The sequence below is a fragment of the Rhincodon typus genome, chromosome 9, assembly GCF_021869965.1.
Source record: "Rhincodon typus isolate 14 chromosome 9, sRhiTyp1.1, whole genome shotgun sequence".
In the NCBI taxonomy this organism is placed as follows: domain Eukaryota; kingdom Metazoa; phylum Chordata; class Chondrichthyes; order Orectolobiformes; family Rhincodontidae; genus Rhincodon; species Rhincodon typus.
The window spans coordinates 83,285,499-83,294,313 of NC_063340.1; the positions used below are offsets into that span (position 1 = coordinate 83,285,499).

The 8,815-nt window shown below is 39.6% G+C and overlaps 1 long non-coding RNA gene across 1 annotated transcript in view; it reads left to right on the forward strand.

Annotated features, from left to right (window-relative positions):
* Nucleotides 1–8,445, forward strand: part of LOC125484017 — a 97,156-nt gene extending 88,711 nt beyond the window's left edge. The window contains exon 2 of the long non-coding RNA XR_007262884.1: nucleotides 8,063–8,445. This is a non-coding gene — a long non-coding RNA (uncharacterized LOC125484017). The remainder of the gene's footprint in view (nucleotides 1–8,062) is intronic.
* The last annotated feature ends 370 nt before the right edge of the window (nucleotides 8,446–8,815 follow it).

The following is an 8,815-nucleotide window of genomic DNA, read 5'->3' on the forward strand; positions in this document are numbered from 1 at the left end:
GGTGTAGACTTCACAAGCTTCAAAATCTCCCCACCCCCAACCTCATCCCAAGACCAGCCCAGCTCGTCCCCCCCTCCTTGACCTGTCCGTCTTTTCTCCCCCCTATCCACTCCTCCCACCTCACTGACCAACGCCCCCACCCCCACTTCCTACCTACTAGCCTCATCCCCACCTCCTTGACCTGTCCATCTTCCCTCAACTGACCAACCCCCATCCCAACTCCCTGCCTACACTCACCTTTACTGACTCCATCTCTGCCTCCTTGACCTGTCCGTCTTCTCTCCACCTATCTGTTCCTTTATCCACCTTCCATCATCGCCTCCCCCCTCTCTATTTATTTCAGAATCCCCTTCCCCTTCCCCATTTCTGAAGAAGGGTCCAGACCCAAAACGTCAGTTTTCCTGCTCCTCTGATGCTGCCTGGCCTGCTGTGTTCATCCAGCTTTACACCCTGGACATATGGTTCTTGTTCAACTACGATTTTCATCTTCCCTGCCCTGAACATACTGCACAAACTCTTCTTGGTTCACTACTCCACAGCTTCTAAGAACCAAGTAACTAGACTTTAAGTGTGAGGTTAGTGCACAGAACAATGCCAGGACCAGAAGTGTGAAATTACGAAGATTATTTACAAAGACTACGCTTGTAGTCCCTTGAGTATAGAAGATTAAAGGCCAAACTAATTGAGGTTTTTACAGTGAAGAAAAAATGTTGTTGAGTAGATAGAGAGGGACTAATTCCTCTGGTGTGGGGCATCCAAAAAGGGAAGCATAGCTTTAAAAGTTGTGTCATTCAGAATGATGTAAAGAAGCACTTCTTCACATAAAAGAAATCTGGAACTCAATTCCACAAAAACAGCTGTTCAGGCTGTGGATTCTTTGGACATTTTAACACAGACATTGATAGTTTTATTTTAGGCAAGGCTGTTAAGGATTATCAATAAAGGTACATAGATGGAATTAAGGTGCAGATGAGTCATGATCTAATTGAATGGCAGAACAGGTTTGAGGAGCTGAATGACCTACTCTTTTCTTATGTTCGTGCAGTGAGCATATGCAACTTGTTCAATTGTGGAAGGTCTAACAATCAAAACCAGTCCTGACTTTGCATAACACCCAACTACCACTTACACATTTTTGACAGTAGTCTCTGGTCTGCAACGTAAGAACAGGTGATGAATAGAATAAAGAAAGGATAAAGTTTGAAGAATGAAATTGAAAAACAATGAAGGTAGTTATGTGTGACTCGTTTCACCTTATCACTGCATTATACAGATCTTATCAGTTACAGTTAAGTGGAAAAGAGATGTTTAAAATCGAGAAACTCATTAACTGACCCTTATATTAGCTAATAATAAGCATATAACCACTTAACTAGATGATGGAAAGCCTGATCTCAAAAAAAACAGAAGGTCATTCTGGTCAAAAATCCAGGAGAATGAAATGGTCATGAAACTAACTCCTTGCAACTGCTGAAGCCATCAGACTAAACACTTTAAACAAATAGCAGCTATCAGTATATGTAACCACAAGAAAACATTGCTTGCCAAAGGCCATGTTGACCCTAAATAACAAATAATTATGAGAGTCTTTATCAGGGATACAGGGTCTGGCCAACATCAATTGGGATATTAGGCTTTTATTTACAGAATAGGACTGAGATACGTGGCTTGGAAGGAAAGTTACAGAAGCTGTCTGTGTTAAAAGATGATACTACTGTACAATGGCCTGATCAGATAACTACATATGTTATTTGGTCTGTGAGACATAAAAGAAGCATTCAAGCATTGAATGGTGCAGGATAGAGCAATGAGGCTAGCCTGTAGTAATAAGGATTGTGTTAAGAGAAAAGGCCAGACAGAATGAAAAGGTCTTGAAAGGTGGCAACTGCAAAATGTCCTCATGGAACTATGTTAGATATAGATATGGATATTCTGGGCACTACTTCGAGGTTCTACAGGAAAAAAAGTGTATAGATCTACACGTGAATTAAGCATTTAAGGAAAATGCAATGTGGTGAAGTAGCTCAGATCCACATACTATGTCAAAAAGCAAACTAGACTTTTCAAGCAGAACAATATGGGGAGAAAAAAGTATCCACAAAAGTGCCAACAGAAAGATCAAGGCTGAAGGACAAGTTGCAAATATCGTGGAAGTCATCACATTAAAAAAAAGCATGTCTAGTATGGGAAAACATCATCATAACTGCAAGAAGTTAAACCATTTTATGTGCAAGTGCTTAACTAGGAAGCAGACACACAAGCCTTTAAGATCTGTAGAGAAACTTACTAGAGAGATGTTGGTCAAAGCTTCAGACAAGCCAGTCTACACTTCAGAGTAAGTTGGCAATGTCAAATCTAAAGGAGAAAAATGGGGTTTATAACTGTTGGAAAGAAGACAGCAGAACAAGAGCATCAAATTAATATGTAATGCCAGATACACACTGGTACTTCCTGCAGCATTATGAACTTTGCAGACTTGTGTGAAGTTATATCAGATGGCAATCCAAAGATGATGCCATCAAAAGTAAAGTTGAGACTCTATGATGCTCACCCTGAGAGGACAAATTAAGCAGAGAACCCAATGCTGCAGCAACATTGAAGATCTGGAATTATGTCTGGTAGAGACACAAACGTAAAGCCATCTTAGCAGAGCATGTCAAAGACTAAGACTAATATCAAAGACTAAGGCTACATGCTCCAGAAGAGGTTTACAGTGTTTTGCAGGCCACATTGATTGACAAAGTGACAAATAAGCAGCATGCAACAGAGACCTGCCCATTTTAATGATGCATCACCCCAAGGTCCCTCTGCTTCCTCACTGTATTTAAGTTCTTAAAGTTAGGATTGAAAGTTTTCAACATCTGCACCTGTCTGCCCATTCTGTGGACTAATCTATGTCTTCCTGAAATATTTCAGAATCTTTATTACCATTTACCTTTCCCAATTTGCGAAAATCATTGCTAAAGTCGTACAGCTTCCCTGATTCTGGGTTCTTAAAGCACATGTGATTAATCTCTAATGACTGATGGTCGGATGAATTTAAATTCAGATTTTAGTTTATATGATAAATAAGAATAACTCAAAGGATAAACTTCTAGGGAATACCAGTAAAAACAGCTTTTTTCGATCTAGGATGCTTCCTTTTACCCTGTTCTTTGGTTCCAGTCATCCAGTCATCTCTTTATCAATAGCGCCATATTCCCCTTGATTTCATGAACCTAATGTTTTTTTAACTCATTCACAGGATTTAATTAAAGTCTTTATAAGATACTGTTTCACATATTTTATGAGTTTACTGTCATTGGTATAACCAGTGTGAAACGAAACAAGCAGCTATTATAAACCAGTTCAGGAAATATGAAGCTGAATTGGATGCCTTAGGAATGTCACATATTTCCATATATACAATGTGTTTTCAAACTCGTCTGCTTTCATCTTTTGACTTTGGTCTGAGACATAACCAGTTTGGGCATCAGTTCGACACGATTGGAGCCAATTCTGGGCTCATGACAGAAGCCATCTGCTCAGTTGGGCGTTTAGAACATTTCTGCATTTCTCTACAATAAAGAGGCCACTGTTGCAGGATATTTCAACCAGACAATGTAAATGCAATAAAAACATCAACATGAGTGCAGTTTCATTTTGCATCATTGGAATGGACAGGTAATAGAGGCATCGTGCCAGTTATTGACCAAAAGTGAGTCTAAACAGCATTCCATGTGGTTAGTATGGAAATGAATTGAGACAGTTTTGTAACCAATGGCATCTAATAACCAAGAAATTCGTGAATGGATTTCAGATGTATATTAAAGCTGAAGTCAGTTTTACTTACTTAGCTGTGATTAATATGAATTTACTGTACATTATACCAATCTTATCCTTTGTGTGTGTTTGTAGTGAACAGTTTAGAGCATTTTAGTGGATATACTTTACTGACACATTTACTGACACTAAAGATGGAGTCTGCTTAAAAGAAATGTTGTGGAGGTGCCGGTGTTAGACTGGGGTAGACAAGGTCAGAAATCAGACAGCACCAGGTTATAGTCCAACAGGTTTATTTGAAATCACAAGCTTTCACAGAGTTGCCCCTTCATCGGGTGAAATGAAAGAGAGGCACACAGTCGCAGAATTAATAGGCAGAGAGATCAATGGTCAGAGAGATCAAAAGATCATACAAATGGTATGACTGGAGTGTTGACCTATTTTTTGGCCTGACAACATTCCAGTCATACCATTTGTATGATCTTTTGATCTTTCTGACCATTGATCTCGCTGCCTATTAATTCTGTGACCGTGTGCCTCTCTTTCACTTCACCTGATGAAGGGGCAACGCTCTGAAAGCTTGCGGATTCAAATAAACCAGTTGAACTATAACCTGGTGCTGTCTGACTAAAAGAAATGTAAAATATGCTTTGAATCCTAACATAGCAAGACCAAGTTTCCTCTGCCTTTGTGCCCGAAGACATCCGAATTCAAGGACTTAATCATGAGTTGCAATATACCTTAAGTCTCCTCAATCTACTCCTACCATTCCCTAAAGTGCTACATCCAAATTAATCCCTACAACAACCTTAGCCACATCCCAAATCTCAAATGTGCCAATTTGCAGTGCTGAGGGAATGTTAGAGTGGGAGAATGGAGCTTCTCTGAACACCGCCAAAAAATGCAGCAGGATGTCATTTTCTCGCTTATTCATTATATTCATTGTATTTTTCTTAATTCGTTCGGACTGAGGATCCCCTACATTTTCTATTCCTTTTGATGCATTTCTAGGACTTTGCATAAGTCATGTTAAGCATTGTCCAGCTTCCATAATACAGGCTCAAGAGTCCGTGTGGTTGATGTGCAAGGCTGACATTTGAGTGAATTGAAACTTTAATTTTAAGACTCAAAAAAAAATGTACTGCCCTAGATTTGGTGCTTCTTTGGATGCAAATTGTTGACACTTATATGTACCTACTTTATTTTTGAATAATTGACATTGGAAAGATACTTGGACATAACTTGGCATCAATAAAATGGGAGCAAATTTGGCTGCAGTTTATGAGTTACTCTCCTGGAGAAAATATGCAGCTTCTTAGTACCAAAGTTATTCTTCAACGTAAAATTGTTGGGTTGGAGCTCAAATAGAAACAGTAATACTGTTGGAAAGAAATGGGCTAGGTTTCCTTTCCAGGCTTGCCAACAAAACCAAATAAAGCCCACAATGAAATATTTTAAACCGTAATTGCATAAGCAGGGAATGCAAATTTCATTAGTTGCACCCCAAATGATAATCTCCCTTTCAGGTGCCTGCTTGAGCACGCCAGATCTCCAGACTCCAGATTAATGTGGCTGAGGTGAGGAATGCAGGCAAATCTTTTGCCAGAAGCTGGAAAATCAGCACAAGGCCTAAATGACTACCAACATTAATGAAGCTTACACATTTGCTGCAGCCATATTCCAGCATAATACAGTATGTGCACCATTATCGAAGCATGCAGACACGTACCCTTAGCCTTTGACATGCTGTTATGCCATTATGTTTTAGTGAACTAGAGACAAATGACTCCACAGCATTTCTTACTGAACAAAACCCTGATATTTCCAGGATAGTGCAACTAAACAACACAGCAAGACCAGGGATGTGGAAGTTGTGCAGAACTTAATAGTATTTGTCCGATCTGTTTCCACCCTGGAAGGACAACCTGGCCAGCAGGCAGCATAGCTCGGTACCCTTACAGCTGACTCCCCACCAACTAGAAGCGGGAAGTAAACCTGAAATCAGCAATGGTAGAGGCCTGTGATTAGCAGTGGTCCTACACATCCTTTTCTTGTTCCTCCCTCAAGGCAAAAGTGACCACACATTTGGTGAGTATTTGGTGGATTCATACATGACTACTAAGGCCAAAATGCACAGCAGAAGATTCAGCTGCAAATAGATCTGGATACTACAAATGATTGAGCTTTAGGACATGTTACTGGCTCTGGATTTCCTTTCCTTGGATTTCTTTCTGCCTCTCATATGCATTTGTTTCCAAAGGAGGCGGCACTGTTTCTTAGTTGGTTGTGCAGGGATCCTGGGCAACCTTCTCCAAGGACTTGAAGTCAAGATCAAACTCCTATGTGGTGCTTTCAGGTGTCCTTTGACCCTCATAAGAGCGCATTGCAAAGTCAAGGTCTCCACAGATGATCTGTTTCATAAGTGAATCCTAGACATTCTGCCTACATGACTAGATTGACTCAGTTGTGATTGTCTCAATACGGTGTGGACACCTAGCAGGCCTAATTTGGTCAGCATCTCAGTGACTGTTATTTACTTCTGTCATCTGATCTACAGCAGCTTCGGAAGGCAACTGACGGGAAAATGGTTACACTTCTTGGCATGTTGCAGATATAGTCCATTCATTGAGCAGAGTGGGCAGGACTATTGTTCCATAAACTTTCAGTTTGGTACACTGACTTACTCCTCTTCCTTCTCAGACTGAAACTCAAAATCTCCCAAAGGCAGCTTTTGTTTTGGCAATTCTTGTCTGTATTTTGTCATCAATGTAAACAGCTAGAGAAAGTGTGCTGCTGAGGTAAGTGAACTCATCCACTGCTGACCAAGTAATGGACAGAGACCCTGGCCCGAGATAGGGCTTTCCTGGAGGAGGCTGGTATATCATTCCAGTTTACTTTGTGCTGATTGTAACGCCAATGTTGTCTTGGGGTTAGAGTAGATAGGACCATATAATTCTTCAGCAGCTCCCATAGAAATCCTGCAACCAGTTAGCATTTCCCACTTTCACAGAGGGAGAAGCCACAGTACAATACCATGTCACTAGGGAAATGCCTCGTAGGATAGCAAAGAGAATCGCATTTGCCAATTTGGATCATTCATTATCAGACCTCAATCAATTCAATTGAATGTAAACCCCAAATTCTGAATGTTGCTTTCATTCTTTCATCCTGCCTAATAGAATATAAACCCTAAGAAAGATAATAAGTGTATGAAATTGATGGACAGTGGTGTAGCTGAGTTGAAAATCCTGGATTCATTTAAGGCATATCAATAGAACACTAAGAGTTTTCTTAGATGGACCTCCTTTAATCTTGTAATGTTGTATATGACACAATTTTTGATGTATATATTGGAGGAATGATACACTGTGACTTTGTCCAGGGACAGAGGCATCCAGACTGGCTTGACATGCCAGTTTTTATGGCAGTTTGCAAATGAGTAATAGCTCTAGGTTAGTTTGGGACTTGAACTCAGTTAAAACAGTGGAGTGACATATATTTAATAAAAACAAATAATCTAACCACTGGAATGGAAAATGAATTTTGCAGATAACTTACAACAGGATAACGCAGTCTTAGGACTCAACCTCTTTCCTCCCCCATCTGCTTAAATTGACAGTCACTGCTGAAGAATTCTTTTAAAACTCCCTGAGCATTTGAAGTATCTCACAAAGGGATGAATGCCAATCTGAGTTCAAATCCCGAAGCAAGTTCAAACAACAGCACTCATGCCTGGTTTGAACCAAAGTATTGTGCTTTCTGTGGTACATTATATGTTTAGCCCTTCAAAGGTCCCTTTGAATTCATGTAACAAAGAATTGATTATACCATGTGAATAAGTGCTTAGCAATTCAAGTCTAAGACCATAGGCTTAGGAGCAGAAGTAGGCCACTTGCCCATTGAGTCATCTCTGCCATTCGATGAGATCATGGCTGATCTGATAATCATCAATTCCACCTTCCTGCCTTTCCCCAAAACCTTGATTCCCTTACAGATTAAAATGTGATCATCTCAGCCTTGAATATAATTGTTGATGAATAATTTTGTTTAATAATTTTAGGCGAATTTTTGAAGCAAATTGCACTGGATCAATGTTAACCTATGAATATTTTGTACATGCCCTTAAACATTCAAAATTAACAGGTTTTCAATTCCATTAATAGTAGAAGAATTACAGTGTCAGCAATGGAATAATGTCGAAACATCAGGTGATAGAAAGAAGGGACAGTAATAGTGCAGGAGAACCGATGATTTATTCAGTTTATAATGTGCCATGTCCCTTTTGTTTTTAATGTTGCAGCTCACCACAGCCACCTTGGACGGCAAGCTCCAACTGTTTGTTCCATAGCGGCAGAGGATCCTGAAGGCACAGTAATACATCATAACCTGAATGTAGCACGAATAAATCATATCAGAAACCAAGAACTGTGACTGGAAACCAAATGATAAGTGTCACAAATTGGGAAATGGGTTGAGATCTGAGGCTCATGATGAAGGAAGTGACATACGTGGTATTTTCTCAATGTCTCTGGGATAAAGGGCTTGCGGGAAACAGATTAGCAGGATACTTGGAGATGAATGGATGTTATTCAGCGAAGATGATGAAAGTAATTCTGAGCCAGAACAGTTGTGTCACAAGCTTCAACTCTGTGTCAGACCATTAAAGTGAAGAGTGCGTGGTTAGAACTGTTTGTGTTTTACTGGCTGAAAATGAAGAACTTATCTGTGACTTTATCATTTGAAAGGGAAGCACTGTAAATCCATTAGGCAATTTTTCAGGCTGTCTTTGCTGACCTAAACAGATCACTGTTTCGGAAAGACTTTGTTAACTTAATGAAGACCTGAATTTAGAAACAAACACATTGAGTATAATTACAAATTCCTCCACTAAATGGTTCCTAGAAACCAATGGCAGTTCAGTAAAATAATGTTCCTTATCTTTGCAGAGTAAAATAGAACTTTTCATCCTCACACATTCATTTAACAAATATTCTCTGTAATTAGCTGCCTTAAAATTAGATCTTGATCTGCTAGTTTGAAATGAGTGATTTTG